Here is a 22975-nt window from a genome sequence, read left to right on the forward strand (position 1 = left end):
ATAAAGACTACAGTGTAGTAAAGCTAGAAAGAAAACTTAAACCACCTCAATACAAACTGGTGCTCTCATTTACAAGAATCCATACTGATAAATCCCGCTAGGGAGAAGAAATTATATTACAAATTATATTACAGTTTAGTTCTTAGTGAATGCAAATTAAATAAAGCAGAACCGTCAGCAGGTTCCGGACTATATTATATTGGCTTTGTATACAGAGCATTAAGCAGATTGTTTGCCTTTATATATCATCTCACAATTAATTGAGACAAGAAGAGCATCGGTGGGGTCCCTAGAATGAAGGGGCGTTAGGTGCTCTGAAAATATTCTCATGCAAAATTTGCAGTCTAGTTTAGACCATGTTTGGGCTCTACCTTCGTTATATATGCTAGGTAATTCTCATTAGCCAAACATGAGAAAAAAAAGTGTCCTTTTGGCATACATCTGGCCGGTACACCTTTTCTTCAACTGCATGTACTGAAATTCATTGTTGACAATGCTATTCAATACAATTACACTATGCATTCACATGGGGCATACGTGCGGGGAAACATTATGCCTAAATAGAGTGTGAACTTACTGTAGCATAAATTTAGACGTGACTTGATGCACTGTCACATTGTGTGGCCCAATACATTCTTAAAGGGAAAAAAATACCTTAATTCCTGATGCCAGTTGTTATTTGGCATCTGAACTAGCTGTGTAGCCCAGGTGTGAAATGTTTTTGTTTTATGTATATGTATTTACTTGTTCATATAATCATGAACAATGGCGTTATAGGCGAGCCAGGCCTGACAGCCCAATGATCATTCAGCTAAGGGCTCTATACTACATCCAAATTGAACAAAGCAGAAGTGTATTGGGACCTACTATACTTTCATATGACTCCAATTTCATACAGCATGCGTTACGAAATGATCATGTCCGATGCTAAAATATGGAGGTATTCTCCTCTATAGAATCTCTCTATAATACCGTGCTGTACGGTGACACCATGCGGCAGCACGAGAAGTGCCTATGTCTGGATAGTACGGAGCCGCAGGGACTCTATGTGCCCCGTACTAGCATTGTGCAAATGGCTCTGTCATGTACATAAGGCCTAACAGCTGTGGCATCTCAATGGCTAGCTTTAAACTGGATTATCCCAGTCATTCATCCTAGAACAAGATGATAATAATGCATATCCACCGATAACTTCAAGGGTAATAATTATTAGTTTGAAGTGACACCAAACACAAGATTTGTGCGGTCACGAGGAGTCACTGGTAAGTTCAGTCGTGCAGGCTCAGAAGTGCACACCCTGCAGCTGTCATGTTACAAGACTAGATGCAGAAAATCATGAAATTCCAGTTTAAGCGGAACAATGTTGACGTCTATCTCACAGTCATGTCACCTGTCCTTTGTGGTTCCATTATACATATGCTAATGACTTAAGTATCTATACAGATGACACTGGCTAAGGGTCCTGTTCTGTGAACGCTCGTTTACCCAATAATTGGCCCATGTAAAAGAGCCTTAAATATGTCCTAAATGTTCCTAAAAGGGATAATGTTTTGATTCAATGGCTCCCATGCATGTCAATAAGTTCTCTCTCCACAAAACTTCTATATACTTCCTATTATCACCATAAGTGAGTGCTGCATAAATATTACATTTCCCACAAGGGGCAAATACCTCAGGTGCTAAGTGGTCACCATCATCCGGTCTTGTATTATATTACATGTAATACTCCATCTGCTTCATACATTAGCTTCTAATTTAGCCATCAATAAATGTCATTAGATGAAGGTATGATACAACAGATCTCTATTTGGTTCAAAGGTTTCTTTAGACATTCACCACATAGGTATTTCATGTTTCAGTGGCTTCAGTGCAGTCTAGCAGAAAGATATCTAAATCTATTTTCGTGATTTTGTCACTACTGTATGACTACAATTGCTATTGCTTTGGGATCCCCAAAAACATGGTCCATAAAAGGATAAGTTTACTAGAAGAGGTTAAAATCTGGGGCATCCACGTAAGATGGTTAAGCATTGTGCTGACTGTATTATAGCTGCCGCAAAATAGGTGTTTTTAGACACTTTTTAGCAATTTTTGCACACGTGTTGGTTAAACCCCTTGACAGCCACAGTTTAGTGTTTTTACGGCAGCCAGTCAGAGTACTTCTGCTGAAGCAGATTGCAGGGCTATGCACTGTACAATCCCAGAGTCTAGGCTGTTGCTAACAGCCTTGGGCACAGGGCACTGATCAGAGACCATTAAAGTTGGTCTCTGATTGTGAAACCCCTTAGATGCCACAGTGAATAGCGACTGCGGCATCTAAGGTGTTTGATAGAGGGAGCGGGCTCCTTCTGTCAGCCCATCGTTGTCCCGTGATGCTACATAATAAAAGCCCGCAGGTCCACTACAAGCATGGTCTAATAGGTTGCATGTCAGTGTAGCAGGCAATAATGCTCTAAAATACTATGTACTTCAATGCATAGATCAGCCTTAGATCGATGTCATTCAAATCTGATGTTTACTCTTTGTCTATATCCTTTTCTATCTGTGTCTGTCTCTTTCTTATACAGGCCTCAGTCCACTTCACTTTACAGGACTCTCTCTAGTACACGTCTCAGTACACTTGCTTTAAAGGCCTCAGGGCAGTACAGTCCTCTCACTAGATCTCAGGGCAGCCGATCCCTAAGCGCCGATTACTCACATCCTCTCCGGCCTGACACTTTCACAACCCACACAGACCCAGCCTCACCAATCTCTCTCTTTCTCTTACCGCTCACGACTTTTCTCCCAGCGAGAGACACAAACTTCAGGTTCAGAATCCCTCAGGGACTTAGTACTTCTGGCCTCTGCCACGGCTCACCAACAGTCTCATGGTGGCATCTCTGACCCCAATCTGCAGCTCTGCTCCCTGGATTCCCATCCCTACACTTCACAACCCACCGTCAGCCTCAGGATGGCTGAACTCAGGGACCAACTGCGGACACATGGTCCCACAGAATATAACGCTATCTAGCTAAACTTTTCTTCTAAAGGTGCTAAACTCCCCCTTTTATCTCCGACAATGGCCCCTCACTGGCGCACAGCGCGGCAATGCTCGCTACTATGTTGGCATTAGCATCTGTGTGGGCTTCACCCCCTGCATTGATGGCAGGGCCTGGCAGCTATGTATAACGACCCACCAGCCCTCCAACAACAAAGGCCAGCTATGTGCACAGTAACACATGGGCCTGATTGTGACAGCATTGGTAGTAGGGTTTCAGCGATATCTGTAAAATCACCCATAAGAAGTGTCAAGGAATTTCAATGCCATAGAGATTACCTTTCCTTTTGATATTGTACGTTTATGTGGACAGATGTGATATTGGGGGTCATGACTTCTGTTGATTTTTTGAATGATGGTTGTTATACTACATAAAATGCGAAAGAATAAACATGAGACATTAATCCAGTGCTCAAGGTGAAAGGATGTGGAGAAAATAAGGTTTTCATTTCTACCGCGCCTGAAAACTGTTATGCATTATGCAGCACGGATTTCTTAAAGACAAACATTTTGTTTGAATGTCAGTTAGGCCTGAGGCAAGTGACGTTCATCAAAGCATTTAGTAAAGTAGAATGACTCTTTCCATCGCTACTGCATAATTCATGAACATTTCTTAGAAGTTTATTGCGTCCTCAGAGATACGTACAGTTTAGGACTCCTTGTAAATTCGCTGTCAATGAAATTTACATTATCAGTCACAAGTCAAATTTCTTACATCTCTGTTCTAATAAACTGATGTTTCCCCATATAAATCCGCACATACGGAATCTTTTAGTTTCTCTAAAACCTGAACATGGAGCCCACATGTCGACTCCTGGGTCTATACTTAGTAAACCTACCCAGTCTTTTTTATTTTGTACCCACTGCACCTTCCTCTTGTTCATATAAAATTTAGCACATTTATTATTTATATTGTATCGTTCAGGATGTTACTGAATAAAATGGTGATGTAATCGATAGAGTCGCTGATGCTTATTTATGTGATGGACTCTTGTTCCTAGAACATGCCACACAATTAAAGAGCAGCTGCTGTTGCTTTGAGAATAAAACTATTGATATTTTTAGTGGTGTGAATTTATTATTGTGTCACAACTAGAGATGAACGAAGCAATTCACCTGTTTTATTTTCTAAGGTGCTGGTCCATAGAATACAATGGAAGAATTGATTTGCCAATGCATTATTTATTTCCTGTTGCTTACATAGCGCCACCATATTCTGCAGTGCTGTACAGAGATTGCCACCAGTCCCATCAGTCCTTGTCCCCAATGGAGCTCACAATCAGATTTCCCTATCTCTCATCTATCAGTATGTTTTTTTGGAGTGTGGGAGGAAGCTGGAGTACCCCGCGCAACACAGAGAGAACATACAAACTCCATGCAAACGCTGCCCTTAGCTGCATTCAAATGCAGAACCCCAGCGCTGCAAGGTAACAGCCACCTAATGGCCATGAAATGACAAGAATTTGGAATTGGGGGTAAGAAAAACATTCTAGTTCTGCCTCTTTCCTTCACATTTGCTGATATCCACACCATTAGGCCTGATTCACACGAACGTGTTAAACGTCCGTGGGACGGCCTTTGAAACAGCGGCCGTCCCACGGACCTATGTAATTCAATGTGGTCGTTCACACAGCCGTTGTTTCAACGGACCGTGTGAAGGGTCCATGGGAAAATAGGACATGTCTTATCTTTTCACGCATCACGCATCCCTCCATAGACTCTCAACTATTGGGGATGCGTGACATTGCATCCCGCAGCGCTGAGCACGAATGCACCTCGGACGTGAAAAACTGCAATTTTTCAAGTCCGAGATGCACAGCGCTCGTGTGAATCAGGCCTTAGGGAAGGTATGTACACCATTTATTATCCTACCAGATTGTTTCCCCTTTATGAGATTGAATCTACCAAGGGATTTCATGCCCCCCCATCATAGGGGTCACATTATGTGCATGTACTCCTTTTGTTTCAACCTAACCCTTAGAACGATATTGGTCTCCCATATTGTTATGTGTTATATATATTACATACAATATCTTTAATTAATATTGTTGCCACCAATATGGGGAACCTGACACAGCAGTATTGTCGTTTATTGGGTTAGGGCTTACAAGTCCGATGGAGCTTTCGTTCTTCGGTCACTTCTGCATTATTGAACATTCCATTCATCATATCAGATTGTTGCCCTTATATGAGATTGAATCTGATAAAAAGATTCAATGTCCCATTAATATGGTGTTATATTATACATGTGTATTCTCTTTTTTTTATGATCCAACTCAATCCTCAAAATGATAGTGGTCCCCCGTTTATATGTTGGACTCTATATACACAATATGCAAAGTTTTTTTTAAAGAAAACTAGTGCCACTAATATGGGGGACCTTGACACATTAGTATTGCTACTTTTGGATTTGGAGCTCATGTACTCTGGTCATTTCTGGACTATTGAACATTTTACATACCATACCAGATTGTTGCCCCACACCATGAGATTGAATCTTTAAAAAGATCTTATGTCCCATTATTTAAGGGGTTATATTATGTATATGTACAATCTTTTATTATTATTTTTTAATTCAATCTAAGCCTTAGAATGATAGTGGTCCCCCATTTTGTTGTGCTCTTCATATATATATATATATATATATATATATATATATATATATATATATATATATATATATATATATAATATATATATATATATTGGGAGCTGTATCATACTTAAATACAATGTAGTCCCTTCCCTTTTTTTCCTGACAATTGGTTTTTCTTGACATACTGTTTTTAATATTTTTTTTGTATGATTTTAACAGTCATTTTTTATACAATCTGCATTTATATCCGCTAGATTGGCTCAATATAAGACACTCTTCTCATTTTTGGAATTCTCCCCCCTGTGTTAGTATGGAGTTCACGTCAGATCAATAGGGGTATACACTTCACCCATATGGTGGCCAAATAAACACAGGTGTATACTGAGGTTTATCACACAGCAGGCTGAAATGTATTCACTCTGCTGTGCTCACTCATGAGTAACCTTTGACCCTTCACTTGGGATCCAGCCATTGGATGTGGTGGTGGAGGTGGGAGTTTCTTTTTGGTAAACTCACTGGATATAAATGCAAGCTGTATCTTGTAGTATATGCAACACGCCGTGAGTAAGGACAAGTGGTTTGTCTGAAACGCGTAGGCCTGCTATCTGATGCATCAAGCCCTTTGTATATGGACTTTTTTTTTAAATATATGGAATAAAGTTGGAATATTACTTTCTTTTAAACCCAGCGCTGAATCAAGTTTCTCTTTTTCTTCTTTGATTTTCATTGTGTGCCGCCACGAGGATCCGTGCGCTGTCCGGGCTCGGACATAGGATCGGTAAGCTGGAGGATTCCTCCCCCGTTTACTTTTACCAAGTAGAAAAAAAAGAAAAAAATCTGCTTAAAAATTAGATCAGGATTTTTTAGGAGTTAATTTTTTATTAAGCAAATGCAAAAATCGCATAAAATATGCTCCAAACGAACAGCACATTTTTCTGCCTCCCATTGATTTCTATGGAAGTTCAGATGTGGAAACCGCTCCAAGATAGGGCATGACACTTTTTTTCTTCTGCGCGCAGTAAAAAAACACCCTAAATAAAAAATAAAAAAATGCCTCTACCTCCCGTTGAAATCAATGAAGGGAGATTTTGGGCTTTTTTTGGCGTTGATTCTGACGCGGTTTCCACATCAAAATCAGCATAAAAAATCCCTGTGTGACCTGGGCCTTAGATTCTTTACATGATGCATCATGCAGTAATTTACAATTCACCTACATCAGAATTTACACTCCTTGAAACACCACTTGGTTTCAAAATGTTTCTTCTCTTGCGTATAACTCATGGCTCTAAAATTTAGACTGGTCATGCCTTTCCCCTAGCATTTAATTCTTCTTCTATTTAATAAACTCTTATTGCTAAATACTACCGCATTATGGGGGAAATTTATTAGAAGGCGCACTCCTCTCAATAAATTTAGCGCATCTGTGAATGTCCGTGTGTCAGAAATTCAAATCTACGCCCGCTATGAGAAGACTAGTGTCTAGAGAAGTAGCAAGTCGAAAATTTTCGCGCATTTATGGAGTGTGCCAAAATTGTAAACTTTTCTGCACAATTAAAGGGGTTGTCCGAGATTTAATGACTTTATGTTAATGCTTGTAATTTATAAATGTAAATACATTTGTAATATACTTACATTTTCCAAAGTGGCCACGTTTCCAGATCCTGCCGTGGGGAACTTGACGAATGACGTCACTCTCTGCACTGGCTTTGGCCGCTTTGTTAATCTTGAATTATTTTCCGGGTATATGACACGTCACTTGTGACGTGGTGTATATCGGCTTGTTCTGTTGTAACGCGCATGCACGGCCCCTGCTGTTATCTCAAGAACAGCAGGGACCGCGAGAACAGCAGTGACAGCGCATGCGCGTTACGGGCTGTGAAGCAGAACAACCCATACATACAAGTGACGTGTCGTATACCCGGCAAAGAATTCAAGATCAACAAAGCGGCCATAGCCAGTGCAGAGAGTGACGTCACCCGTCAAGTACCCCACGGCAGGATCTGGAAATGGGGCCACTTTGGAAAATGTAAGTATATTACAAATGTATTAACATTTATAAATTACAAGCATTAACACAAAGTCATTAAATCTCGGACAACCCCTTTAAGACAGTTACAATAAATGTGTTCTGACTAATACACGGCTTGAAGGGATGTGAGTGACATAGGGTCTCACAAACACCAAAAGGGAGAAGGTCTGCTAAGAGACCACTTTTTATATAGAATGATGCAAAGATTTATGCTTGATCATTTTAAATACTATATAGTACGAAGTTTCTTAACCACGCAATTCTTTATGTACAAAATCAAACAAAAACAGAAAGGCAATAGTTTCTCTTCAAGTTTTCTTTTTTATTTGTGTAGTATAGAAAGCCTGCCACTCCCATAGCTGCAGAACAGCACCATATGGATTCCATTTATCACATTTCTTAATTCAATAAAATGTAAGATAAAGGCATGCTTTCATGGAACAGTGGTTAACTTTAGTTTTTATGTGTCTTGCTCTAACATATGTTCTTGTAAAATAGCAGGTGCAAGTGTAGTGTGAGTCGGTATTGTAACTAGAAATAACATGAAGCTTTTAAAGAAAACACCTGCAGCTTCACAATATATAGGTATAAGGACCAGTCGACGTCAAAAGATTTCACCTTTGTCAAAGGTGGCATTTACTCTCTTACAATCATCTAATATCTTTGAAAAACTTAGAAGCCCCATTAGTCCCTAATAACGTGGGAGCATTATTCATTCCATCAAAACGACGGACCCTTGCACAACGGAGACAAACTGAAACCATTGGCACCGGATCCGTCACCATTGAAATCAATGGTGATGGAAACGGAAACCTATGGATTCAGTTTGTGTCAGTCAGGGCTCCGTTCCGACAGAAGGCTCAGACGGAACGTCGGAACGGAGCCCGGACGCAGATGTGAACATAGCCTTACATTCACTGATCAGTTTTTTGGACCTCATATCTCCAGACATATGTCTACTGAATTTTTTTTCTATAAAGTGGGCTTTATTTGGATGTTGGATGTTCAATGAAGACCATTCTGGCCATCCAGCATAACTGGAAAGCTCAGACATTTAAAAGGAATTTATTGGCATGCTATCATTGAGGTTATTAGTGGTTGTGTGAGGAATGTTATGCCACGCTGAATGCACTTGGGCACGCAAATCATCAATCGTCATCAAGATTGGCAGCTGGCAGCTTCCTTTGCAATTGCCAACCAATGACATCCGAGATGTGCTCGATGGTAGACAAGTCCAGAGACGCTGTAGGCCATGGCAGCATGTTTAGGCCACGCAGACTGCTGACAGCAGCACAAGCAACATGCGGCCAGGCGTTGTCCTATTAAAAATGGCTTCTAGGACACTTTGAACATATGACCATACCACTGGTTCTACGACCAAATCAATGTAACTCTGAGCTGTTAGAGTAGCTGAAATGAAGACTAGAGGGATCCGGCTACTGTAAATTATGCCACCCCACACCATAATCCTGGGACTAGGGCCAGTGTGACATTCCCTTGTGAAGGCCTCTTATTGGCGTTGCCCACATGGTTTCCACTGCTATCATTGCTTTCGAGACAAAAGTGGGACTCATTGCTGTGTTGTCACACCATGACAACAGGTGATGGATACAGCGTACCCTCTCCCATGGTGACGTTTGCACATGTCATAGAGCATGCCCTGAACACTCTCACATGGGAGTAAATAGGCCATATCCTGACTAATTCTGTCCAAAATCCATGTACTTGCCTCTAAAACAACCCCATTCTGATAAATTAAACTTATTTTGAGTCGCAGAAACTTCTACAACAAATCTGAGTTTTCTGGACTTTAAAAATGACTGAAAAAGTAGCTGAAAAAACATGCCTATCTTTTTAAGTTTGGCACCAGTTCCATGCCACAGGTGCCTGGGGTACCCCCTGCTTCCTGTTGTTGTAGTTAGACACCACTTGCCTGCAGTAACCAATTATTGACAGACCTCTAGACAGGAGTGTAAACCCACAGTGTCACTATTAGATTTAGGATTAAAGAGGCTCTGTCACCACATTATAAGTGCCCTGTCTCCTACATAAGGAGATCGGCGCTATAATGTAGGTGACAGTAATGCTTTTTATTTTAAAAAAACGATCTTTTTTCACAACGTTAGGAGCGATTTTGGTTTATGCTAATGAGCTTTCTTAATGCCCAAGTGCGCGAACTTTTACTTTCGACCAAGTGGGTGTTGTACAGAGGAGTGCATGACGCTGACCAATCGGCATCATGCACTCCTCTCCATTCATTTACACTGCACTAGCGATATAGTTATATCGCTATGTGCAGCTACATACACAAGCCCTAACATTACTACAGTGTCCTGATAATGAATACACTTGACCATCCAGCCTGGACGTCATGTGTACTCAGAATCCTGACACTCTAACTGATGCTTGCGATCAGAAATGTCTCTGATCGCAAGGATTGACACTGGGTCCCTGCTGTGCAACACAACAGAGACCCGGCGGCTATGGCGCCTGCTCGGCTTCTGAGCAGGCGCCATTTTTGATATCCCTTTTCCGACATAAATCGCTGGTGGAGCGACGGAAAAGGGTTAAATAAGGTGCTCTAAGTTGAGCACCAACCAGCTGACATCCTTCTGTCTCGCATGATGCTAGTGCTGCTATAGAGAGCTTTGCAGTGGTCGTGAGACAAAGAGTGACATGGACTTCATAGCTAGCTACAGTGGTCGGCATCCCATTATATTTATCCCCACTATGGCAAGCATTGGCTCATGACAACAGGAAGCAGTAGCAGTGACCAAAGGTGCACGAACAGCACAAATTTTAAGGTAATGTAAAAAAAGAATGCTGTTATATCATTTTTCATCATATTCATTATTTATTTTTATCTATGTTTAAGTTAAAGTGTAGCTAAATGTTTGACAAACTTCTGACATGTCATAGTGACATGTCAGAAGTTTGGATTGGTGGGGGTCCGAGCACTGAGACCCCCACCAATCTCTAGAACGAAGCAGCTGAAGTGCTCGTGTGAGTACTTAGCCACTTCGTGTCTGTTCGGCTATTTCCGGAAATAAATGTATCTGTGTATATGTCTATGAGCCCGTACGCCGATACATCGGCTTTCCGGAAAAAGCCGAACAGACACGAAGCAGTTGAGCGCTCACACGAGCACTAACTCCTTCAGATTAGATGGGTTGTGTTGGTGTACAGCGTCTACAAGTCATGTCACAGATTCTCGATTGGATTGAAGTCTGGACTTTGACTAGGCCATTCTAAGTCATTTACATGAATCTCTTTAAACCCCTCCAGTGTAGCTTTAGCAGTATGTTTAGGGTCATTGTCCTGCTGTAAGGTGAACCTCCGTCTCAGTCTCATATCTCTGGCAGACGGAAACAGGTTTTCCTTAAAGAGGCTCTGTCACCAGATTTTGCAACCCCTATCTGCTATTGCAGCAGATCGGCGCTGCAATGTAGATTACAGTAACATTTTTATTTTTAAAAAACGAGCATTTTTGGCCAAGTTATGACCATTTTTGTAATTATGCAAATGAGGCTTGCAAAAGTACAACTGGGCGTGTTGAAAAGTAAAAGTACAACTGGGCGTGTATTATGTGCGTACATTGGGCCTTTTTACTACTTTTACTAGCTGGGCTTTCTGACGAGAAGTATCATCCACTTCTCTTCAGAACGCCCAGCTTCTGGCAGTGCAGACACAGCCGTGTTCTCGAGAGATCACGCTGTGACGTCACTCACAGGTCCTGCATCGTGTCAGACGAGCGAGGACACATCGGCACCAGAGGCTACAGATGATTCTGCAGCAGCATCGGCGTTTGCAGGTAAATCGATGTAGCTACTTACCTGTAAACGCTGATGCTGGTGCAGAATCAACTGTAGCCTCTGGTGCCGATGTGGCCGACACGATGCAGGACCTGTGAGTGACGTCACAGATCTGCACTGCCAGAAGCTGGGCGTTCTGAAGAGAAGTGGATGATACTTCTCATCAGAACGCCCAGCTAGTAAAAGTAGTAAAAACGCCCGATGTACGCACATAATACACGCCCAGTTGTACTTTTACTTTTAAACACGCCCACTTGGACTTTTGCAAGCCTCATTTGCATAAATACAAAAATGGCCATAACTTGGCCAAAAATGCTCGTTTTTTAAAAATAAAAACGTTACTGTAATCTACATTGCAGCGCCTATCTGCTGCAATAGCAGATAGGGGTTGCAAAATCTGGTGACAGAGCCTCTTTAAAGAGGCTCTGTCACCTCATAAGTTCCCTATCTTCTACATAATGTGATCGGTGCTGTAATGTAGATTACAGCAGTGTTTTTATTTTAGAAAAAACATAATTTTTGAGTTATGACCTATTTTAGCTTTATGCTAATGAATTTCTTAATAGACTACTGGGCGTGTTTATACTTTTTGACCAAGTAGGTGTTGTGGAGAGAAGTGTATGACGCTGACCAATCAGTGAACAATCAGCGTCATACACTTTTCTCTATTCATTTACTCTGCACATATGATCTAGCTAGATCACTATGTGCAGTCACTTACTCACACATTAACTTTACTGAAGTGTCCTGACAGTGAATAGTCATCACCTCGCGAGATTACGCTTGCTGTGCTGTAAGTCCCACACAAACGTTACCGAAGTGGCGGGATTGTGAATAGACATACCGTCCCGGCTGGAGGTGATGTCTATTAACTCTCAAGACACTTCAGTAACGTTAGTGTGTGTGTGTATGTGGCTGCACATAGTGATCTAGTAAGATCACTATGTGCAGCGTACATGAATGGGGAGAAGTGTATGACACGGATTGGTCACTGATTGGTCAGTGTCATACACTTCTCTCCACAACGCCCACTTGGTCAAAAAGTAAAACACGCCCAGTTGACTATTAAGAAAGTCATTAGCATAAAGCTAAAATCGTTCATAACTCTGTCAAAAATTATCTACATTACAGCACCGATCACATTATGTACAAGATAGGCCACTTATAATCTGGTGACAGAGCCTCTTTAAGTATTGCCCTTTATTTACTGCCATCCATCTTTCCTTCAATCCTGACCAATTTGTCAGTCTCCGCTGATGAAAAGCATTTCCACAGCATGAACTGACACCAATATGTGGGAATGGTGTTCTTGGGGTGATGGGAACTGTTGGGTTTGCGCCATACATAGCGTTTCTCACGATGGCCAAAAAGTTCAATTTTAGTCTCATCTGATCAGAGAACCTTCTTCCATGTGTTTGGGGACAGGTGTATTTATACTGATATCATGTGACAGATCATGTGACACTTTGATTATACACAGGGGAACCTTATACAACTAATTATGTGACTTCTGAAGTCAATGGGTTTAACCAGACTTTATTTAGGGGTGTCATCGCAAATACATATTCACTCAGCTTTTAGGTTTTTTTGTTAAAACAAGGTTTTTTTTTTCATTCCTCTGTAACAATTTCTACTATTTTGTCAGGTCCATTACGTAAAATCAAATTTTAAATCCATTTTAATTCCAGGTTGTAATGTAATAAAACAGGAAAAACACCAAGGAGGTGAATACTTTTGCAAAGCACTATAAATATATATATACTGTATATAACATTTTCTGAGGCTCAGATTCTGTGGTTTTAAGCTGGGGGACAATTTTTTGTGCGTCACACACTTGAACACACAGGTGTTGTCTTTATGTAGGTATTGGTAAAACAAAACATAATGACATAACATAGTGAGTGACACATCAAAATGTCAGTGTTCTCTCACATTCCAGTGCGAATAAAATGATAGCCCATCCTCAGAACAGGCCATCAATATCTGATCCATGGGGGTCCGACTCTCGACATCCTGCCGATCAGCTGTCGTGAAGGGGCCGTGGAACTTGTGCAAACGCAGCTTCCCCTTAATTCCTGTCACTGCTCCGTACTGTAAAACACTGACACACTTATAGCAGCTGTTCAAAGTATTACAGTCTTCCCCCATTCACTTGCTTATAGGGGAAGGCTGTAATACTGTGAACAGCCACTGAGGATAGGTCATCATTTGTCTCACTGGAAAACCCAAGAACAATGGAGCACATGGATGGTTTTACACACAGCATTTTGACACATTTTTCAAGGCTTTTTTTTTTGTTTTTTTTTTTGTGCATGCAGATGTTACATTAAAGTCTATAGTACAATATCAAATGCACTAAATACAACTGCATTGTTGCTTGTAGCGTTTTGGTTGCGTTTTTGTGTTAAGTTCCATTATTGAGGTTCCTTGTTGTACAGAGTCATAACAGGCACCTATAGAAGTGTATGGGCTCTGACTGTGCATCCTATAGCTCTGATTTCATACGGAGGCATACAGAGGTTTGTTATGTCGGATTCTGTATGAAATCATGACATACATCAGTCTCCATATGTATGGAGGTATTCTCCACTGGAAGCATTGCTTTAATGGGGGCAATATCTCCCTACACACAGCACCCAACATAGCTTGTACGGCAGCACACAGAAACTGCACTGCCTCCGTGCACTGCCATAGAGAATCTGCCGTGTGCATGATTCCTTGGAGTTTGCATGGCTGAGCTGTAAAATACCTACATTTTATATCAACAAGGCTGCTTTATTTTTAATGTGCCTACTAAGGAATACGCCCATGAATACTAAGTTTCTCCTCAGCATGGAGAACACATGATGAGTATGTGTGTACAACACTGTGACTGCAATATCCAAGTACAATTTTGTTTGGATTTGGAGACAACCTTGTGCCTACAGTGGGCTGGACACACTAGATTTATGGCAGATTCTATCAAAATTGGCTTTGTCAATAAATATCTGTTGAAAGTCCGGGCCACCACATGTGTTGGTGGTTTGCAGACGCCGCTACATGAGACCATACGCTTAACGTCCATCAAGTACTGCCTATTATTAGCCCTGGATAAGATAAAATTGGACCCTATGAACTGAATAATTTTCTCTTCTCCGCTTACCTCTGGGGTGGAGAACATCCGGCCCGCGGGTCATATAAGGCCCGCGAGATCATTTGGTCCGGCCCGATCTCACTCTGACTGCCGCTTCCGCTGCATCATTTGCTACTTGGCTCCGTCCGCCCTACTCACTCACATTTAGCAGTACAAGAAGGGCGGACGGAGCCAAGTATGGTGGCGGCAGTCTGAGTGAGGTTGGTGCGTGCCCGACCAAGAGTGGACCAGTCCGGTCACCTAACCTGAGTCAGTGATGTGAGGTCAGGTGACCGGACTGGTCCACTCCCGGGCCGGCGCACATTGACCCCCTCACTCAGACCACCGCATCCTCATTCACTAGTAGTGAATTACAGTACTTGGCTCCATCTGCCCTCCTCCTGCTCCTGACCTAAAATTTAGAAGCTTAGCTGAGATCTTAAAGGTTTTTTTTTCTCATCAGACATTTATGATATACACACAGGATATGTCATAAATGTCAGATAGATGCGGGTCCCAGGTCTATCTCTAGAACAGGGCCCCCTAAACCCCATTCTACCTTTTGGTGTTGTGGCTGACCCATGTGATTTCCAACCATAAAGACGAAAACAACGTAGTTTTCGGAGCTGCGCTGTTTCCATAACTTCAATACAAGTGAATAGTACTTACAGAAACAGCGTAAATCACATGCTACGCTGCTTCCGTAAGCGCCATTCACTATTATGGGAGTTATGGAAACAGCGCAGCTCAGCAAGCTACGCTGTTTTCTTCTTCATGGTCGGAAATCAGCAGTAACAGAGGTAGAATGGGGTTCAGAGGGCCCCATTCTAGAGATAGATGCTGGTCCCACCTCTGGGACCCGTACCTATCTGACATTTATGGCATATCCAGTGAATATGTCATAAATGTCCCTGGTGGTAAAACCCCTTTAAGTAAGTGAGTTGGAACAACTTAGTAAAGAGTCAACTGCGCTCCAGACTGACCGACGCAACATCATCAATACCAGCTAACATCACATGCCTCACAAAAGAGAAGCATTTCCAGCCATCACATTAGGGGTTAGTTAATTAAATGTTTGACCAAATATAGCAGGCAAATTTTTAAGTTGATAATTTTGTATGGCCCGCGAATGATGTTATAAATATCTAAATGGCCCTTGGCAGAAAAAAGGTTCCCAACCCCTGCATTAGCTAAACCCTACAGTGTTCTATATTGACTGTACCAGAACTGAGTCACAATATGAGATTGTATTTCTACATATTGATCAATACATTCTGGTAATTTCTTCCTGTAACAAGCTGATACCAAATCACCTCTTGGCCTCTCCCAACAAAGCAGCTTCTCATTTTTATTGAAACAAGATGTATTTGTGACAACACAATGAATCATTAAAGCTGAGACGATAGTGTTATTTTCTTCCTGCCATTATCAGCTCTGCTAACCTGCATCAATATGTGTAGCACTGACTTCGGCTACCAGTGTCCCTACTACAGCCTCGGATACAAGATAAACTATAGTAGCTTTACTTGGATAATGGCAGCAGTACTGGGAGATTATACAAACAACATGCTCAACACAACACACAATATATGAAGTACACAAAATCAACACATAAGAGCACTATGTAACATGATTAAAACCTCAATGGCTTTCTATTAATTTTTTTATGTATGTATTGCTTTATGTGCACACAGCATACTGGGGCGTATTTACTAATACTGGCGTACTGCTCAGGCGTACATCTATATGGAATTATAGTGTAGCCTGTGCCATATCCCTTAACATGACACACGCCAACTAAAGAATAGGATGTACTTACCGATCTGCTCCGGATTATACCTGGCCGAGCTCATCATCACTTTCTGTGTTAAAAGGTGGTGGAGGTCTTTAGTACAAATGTCACACAACTTGCGACTTGTAGCCTGAGCGCCATTCTTTTAAATACAACTATGCCAGAAGCCTGGCATAATTGCATTGATAAATATGCCTCATTTTTCTATATTTCCAGCATCAGTATCCATTGCCCAGTTTACTATTTCTGAATTTATATTACATTTGATTATGAATAGTCATATAAATATTAACAAAAATAAATTAAAAACCAGCATTACACTTACAATTATTAACAACATGGCAATGGACCATGTTTAGCTTTAACCTAATAGCTGCAAAAAAACTCATGGAAAACAAGAAACTAGACACCAAGAATACCTAGTATAAGACTTACTTATTAGGAGCTCTCTCTATAGTTCTAAATGTGAGGGACATAACTTAGTGTCCATCTATATATGCCTGCAGCTTACAAGTCTATTCATTCCAAGTCCTCCTGACACCACAGCTTAGTCTAAACTAATGTACATGCGCAGAATTATATATATATATATATATATATATATATATATATATATATATATATATATATCTTAAGATCTTTTAGACCTCGATGAAGAATTAATCATACGAAGTTGTATATGTCTGAGAATCTATCTTACCTCTCATAGAAATTCAGCTCAGATGAGGAGATTCATGGTATTCCTCTCATGCTCGGTTACTCCTGTTTGTTTACCTAGTCAAGCAGTTAACTTCAGAGTAATGATTACCTTGTTGGGCAAGACTAGGCAAACTCAGACACACCTAAGTATCCCTGCTGGCTGACATACCAGAGCGCAACGTCTACTGGGACATGAAGTCTTTCTTTGTGCAGTTCCAGGCTCTGTGACAGAGATGAAAACACACTACCCAGAATTCTCTTCTGTCTACCTGAGTGAATACCTGAAACCAAAGGAAGGAGTTTCGGTTGAAGGAGGCTCCAGGAAAAAAAAAGTGAAAACTTGTATTTGTAAAGTGTCACGTTTATATGGCAGGAGGTGTAGTTATTACATTTCGTAGTAGCCTGCATCACAGTGTAGCACAGGATAGACTGGGAGATACATTACAGATTTTTTTATTATCTTATCTTCAACTTAAGATTTATCAATCGATTTACTCCAGTTGTGTTGGCATTCAGCACAAATCCCAACAAGACCCCCACCTCACTGCTTTACCATAGACAAATGACAGAGAACGTTAGCAGAGAGCAATTTCAGGTAAAACTGGTGCTGTACTGTAGTGTGCATCGTATTCATCAGGTGTCGTGTTAGGGATTACAGAGTACACTACACTGGTACCCTCAGACTGACGTACCAGTTAAGGCCCATTTACATGTGTAAAGAATCGTACAAACGCTCAGGGCGGCAATCAGCCGACAAACGAACATGCAAACGCTCGTTCATCGACTGACTTAATCTTTTATGCTGCCCTGTAAACAGAGGATGTGCTCCCGACATGATGTAAACTGTATGTGGACCGATTGTATTAATGATCCGTTGTCCCCATACAGTTTACATTGGTGCGTGTAAAGGGCTTTTAAACGAGCGCTGATTGACCAGCAATTATCGGCGATCGCCACTTGATGTGGGCACAAATCGGCCCATGTAAACCCACCTATAGTTAAGTGTATTATACTAATTAAGAACTAAAAATGACACACAGGAATCTAGTGAGACAGAAGGAAGCTGCGCTATTACCACATTAAGAAAACTGCCGCAACTGTTTAACCTGGAAAAGGTCTGATCGGAATACCAGGCACAGGCAATGGATAGGAGTCGCGCTGTTTCGGGGGAGGGATATCATTTTCTTAAGTATTATTATTTATTTTAAAGCGCTAATAGATGGGTGCGGAACATATGAAATATGTTACATGAAAGAATAAGAAAACAGGTACAATAAACATGAGCTTGCTGAGTGGCAGACTTGTACAGAAGGAGTGAGTGGCTTCCTAATATCAGATAACCCCTTTAGGCCAGCGTACGAGCGCTACTTCCCATTCATTTCTACTTGATCACTGTGAAATGTCGACACGCATGTAGTGGCGATTCATAGGTATTGCAGCCTTCTCTCCCATTGAAGTGAATGAGAGAAGGCTGCAATACCTGTGAATCGCCGCTACATGTGTGTCGACGATTCACAGTGAGCAAGTAGAAATGAAGAGGAAGCAGCGCTCGTACGTGCGCTGCACCCCCTTCAAAGCAGCTGATTGGTGTGGGTCCCGGGAGTCGGACCCCGACCGATCAGCTATTGATGGCCTATCCTGAGGATAGGCCTTCAATTTTTAGGGAATGTAAAACCCCTTTAACATAAGACAAGGAAGTAGGAATTCAGGAAGCAATGGGGCACGTTTCTAAACATTGGTTCAGACAGTTCCTTAGAAGAGATCAGGGGTAGAGTGTGTTTTCCTTGTGGTGACACTTTGTGGGTGTTAATTAATTGCTGCAAGTGTTTGTCACCTTTATTAAGCATATGCGACATATTGACTTGTGTGGGCCAGACAAATTATCTAGTACATCTGTGCACTACTTTTTGTGAACTTGTCACATGTTCAGTGTGAATTGCACAATTTTTTAAACACAAAGTATAATATTGGGTTAACACATAACGCATTGTAACAATTACAAAATAGAGTGGGATGATTTGCCAATGTTGTCTAAAATTTAGACAGTGTACGCTTAAACCAGGCAGTCAGAAGATGCACCAAATTTATCAAAGTGGTGCACGCTGCATGATAAATGTGGCACATGTTAGACATGGTCACTTTTCCCTTCATTATACCACCTCTTGGTTTGCTAGTTACAAGGTTTTTTGGCCAAATTTTGGCACAGGTTCACAGTACGTTGTAGTCACGCTCCTTTTTGCTAAGCCATTTTTGTCACAAATCAGTAATACAATTGTCTAAATTGATTTGCGCCAAAGAAAAGGAGCAATTTAGACCAAATTTCCAAATTTGTTTACGGAGCATGTATTCTGTCAATGGAGGGAGGTGAAGGCTGTTTCCATGTGCTGAATCTGGCAGATAAGTGAAGGTTCATCAAGGGTGAACCTTTGCTTTAAACCAGTTGGTTATGGATTGTGTATAGACAGCATTAATTTTCAGCTCATACATGGTAGAATAAAACAATGATGGTAAAAATATAGATGGCTACACATCTATCTGTGCGACCTCAATTCAGTCAGTCTTACAAAATAAAGTGTAGCTAAACGTTTGACAAACTTCTGACATGTCATAGTGACATGTCAGAAGTTTGGATTGGTGGGAGTCCGAGCATGGAGACCTCCCACCAATCTCTAGAACGAAGCAGCTGAAGTGCTCGTGTGAGCGCTCAGCTGCTTCGTGTCTGTTCGGCTTTTTCCGGAAAGCCGATGTATCGGAGTACGGGCTCACAGACTTTCTATTGAGTCCGTACACAGACACATTTATTTCCGGAAAAAGCCAAACAGACACGAAGCAGCTGAGCGCTCACACGAGTGCTGCAGCTGCTTCGTTCTAGAGATTGGTGGGGGTCTCCGTGCTCGAACCCCCACCAATTCAAACTTCTGACATGTCACTATGACATGTCAGAAGTTTGTCAAACGTTTAGATACACTTTAACTTAAACATAGATTAAAAAAATAAAATAATGAAAATGACGAAAAATGATATAAGAACATTCTTTTTTTACCTTACCTTAAAATTTGTGCTGTTCATGCACCTTTGGTCACTGCTACTGCTTCCTGTTGTCATGACCAGAGGTGTAGCTAGGTTCACCAGCACCCGGGGCAAAGATTCAGTTTGGCGCACCCCCAACCTCTTTCCCGACATCTCCTTCCCCCTTGCCGTGTTTGTTTTCTCTACCAATCAATGACATGTCATTTCTTTTCCACATTTATTTTTATGTAACTCGAGCATAAAAACATTTGTACATTTTACAAGCAATATAGTTCTATACACAACACCAGAACCAAGCTCACTACATATCTACAGCACCAGAACCAAGCTCACTACACAATTACAACACCAGCACAAATACAGCTCAGTTTAGTGCAACCCCTGCCATATAGGTATGTAGGTGTAAAACTACAGCTCCCAGCATCGCCCGAACAATGGTAAAGATGTGTTGGGAGATGCTGTTTCACAAAAAATAAATCATATCATAATCATACCATCATCTCACTGCAGATCATACAGTGACTACAATACTGATAAGAGGTAGAATAAACATTTACATTAAGTGACTCACCAGTGACGTCTCAGATTCTAGTTATTTTTCTCCATCCGGTCCAGACCTCTATGATGACTCCCGGTCACAGACCATTTCTGCAGTTTGCCGCTCAGATGTCTTCAGTTTCTCACTTTCCCAACATTTCTACACCTATAAATAAAGATAAAGTTCTCATTATACCACACACTATGTCCCAAAATATAATAGCGCCATACACTGCACCTCTAATTATAATAGCACCATACACTGTGTCTCACACACACTCACACCGTGCCCCTATAGATAGTGCCTGCCATAGAGCCCATTGTAGATAGTGCCCCCATATAGCCCACCCCTGTATATAGTGCCCCAAAAATAGCTCACCCTATAGTGCTCCACAGATAGCCCACCCCTGTATATAGCCCCCCTGTAGATATAGCCCACCCCCGTATATAGTGCTCCACATATAGTCCACCCCTGTATATAGTGCTCCACAGATAGCCCACCCCTGTATATAGCCCCCTGTAGATATAGCACATCCCTGTATATAGTGCTCCACATATAGTCCACCCCTGTATATAGTGCTACATAGATAGCCCACCCCTGTATATAGCCCCCCTGTAGACATAGCCCACCCCTGAATATGGTGCTCAATAGATAGCCCCCCCTGTAGATAAAGCCTCCCATAGATAAAGCCCCCCCGTAGATAAAGCCACACAATTTTTTATTACAATAAAATAAAACACTATTCAAACTCACCTTAATCCCGCTCCCACGTCGGCCGGCAGCAATGGAGACCTGCTCTCTTCTGCGCAGGTCTCCTGGGGCTGAACAAAGCATCTATGAAAGGCGCTGATTGGCTGGGCAGAATGACTTTCCTTGTCAGTCAGTGCCTTTCAATGAGGGAAGCTAGACGCTAGGTAGGGGCAAATCATTTTATGCACAGTACAGAGGAGACAAGTGGAGAAGTTAATCACCCTGGTGCATGAGCGCCCATGCATTTGGGACAAACGCCAGATGTGATGTAACCACTGTAGCAGCCATAGCGGTGGCTCCGGTGGCTCCGCTAGCAGCTATGGCTGCTACAGTGGTAGCGATGCCTCATTCAATAGTAACTGCGTCCTTAGGACGCAGATACTATTGAACACTATGGCAGAGCAGGGAGGTATAGCACGTTCAGGCGCAGGGATCTCTGCGCAGGCCGGCGTTATGATGTCACTGTATCACGCTGGCCTATGCAAGGATCCCATTGGCTTTGAGGAGCAGCTCCATTTGTCGCGGGAACGGTGCCTAGGTAAGTAGAACCTTTGTTTTTGTTTTATTTATTTGGGGGGCAATATATGGCGCTGTCTACAGGGGGGCTGTATAGCACTATCTACAGGGTGCGCTGTATAGCACTGTGTACAGGGAGGGCTGTGTGGCACTGTGTACAGGGAGGGATGTGTGGCACTGTGTACAGGGAGGGCTGTGTGGCACTATCTACATGGGAGGGCTGTGTGGCACTATCTACAGGGGAGGGCTGTGTGGCACTGTCTACAGGGGAGGGCTCTATAGCACTGTCTACCGGGGGGCTGTATAGCACTGTCTACAGGGGGTCTGTATAGCACTGTCTACAGGGGAGGGCTGTATAGTACTTTCTACAGGGGGACTGTATAGCACTGTCTACAGGGGGACTGTATAGCACTGTCTACAGGGGGGCTGTATAGAACTATCTACAGGTGAGGGCTGTATAGCGCTTTCTACAGGGGGAGCTGTATAGCGCTGTCTACAGGGGGAGCTGTATAGCGCTGTCTACAGGGGGAGCTGTATAGCGCTGTCTACAGGGGAGGGCTGTGTGGCACTGTGTACAGGGAGTGCTGTGTCGCACTGTCTACATGGGGGGCTGTGTGGCACTGTCTACAGGGGAGGACTTTGTGGCACTGTCTACAGGGGAGGGCTGTGTGGCACTGTCTACAGGGGAGGGCGGTGTGGCACTGTCTACAGGGGAGGGCTCTATAGCACTGTCTACAGGGGGGGCTGTATAGCACTTTCTACAGGGGGACTGTATAGCACTGTCTACAGGGGGACTGTATAGCACTGTCTACAGGGGGGGCTGTATAGAACTATCTACAGGGGAGTGCTGTATAGTGCTTTCTACAGGGGGCTGTATAGCGCTGTCTACAGGGGAGCTGTATAGCGCTGTCTACAGGGGGAGCTGCATGGCACTGTCTACAGGGGGAGCTGTATGGCGCTGTCTACAGGGGGAGCTTTATGGCGCTGTCTACAGGGGGAACTGTATGGCACTGTCTACAAGGGGAGCTGTATGGCACTATCTACAATGGGAGCTGTATGCCACA

This window comes from Rhinoderma darwinii, chromosome 5 (assembly GCF_050947455.1).
Source record: "Rhinoderma darwinii isolate aRhiDar2 chromosome 5, aRhiDar2.hap1, whole genome shotgun sequence".
In the NCBI taxonomy this organism is placed as follows: Eukaryota; Metazoa; Chordata; class Amphibia; order Anura; family Rhinodermatidae; genus Rhinoderma; species Rhinoderma darwinii.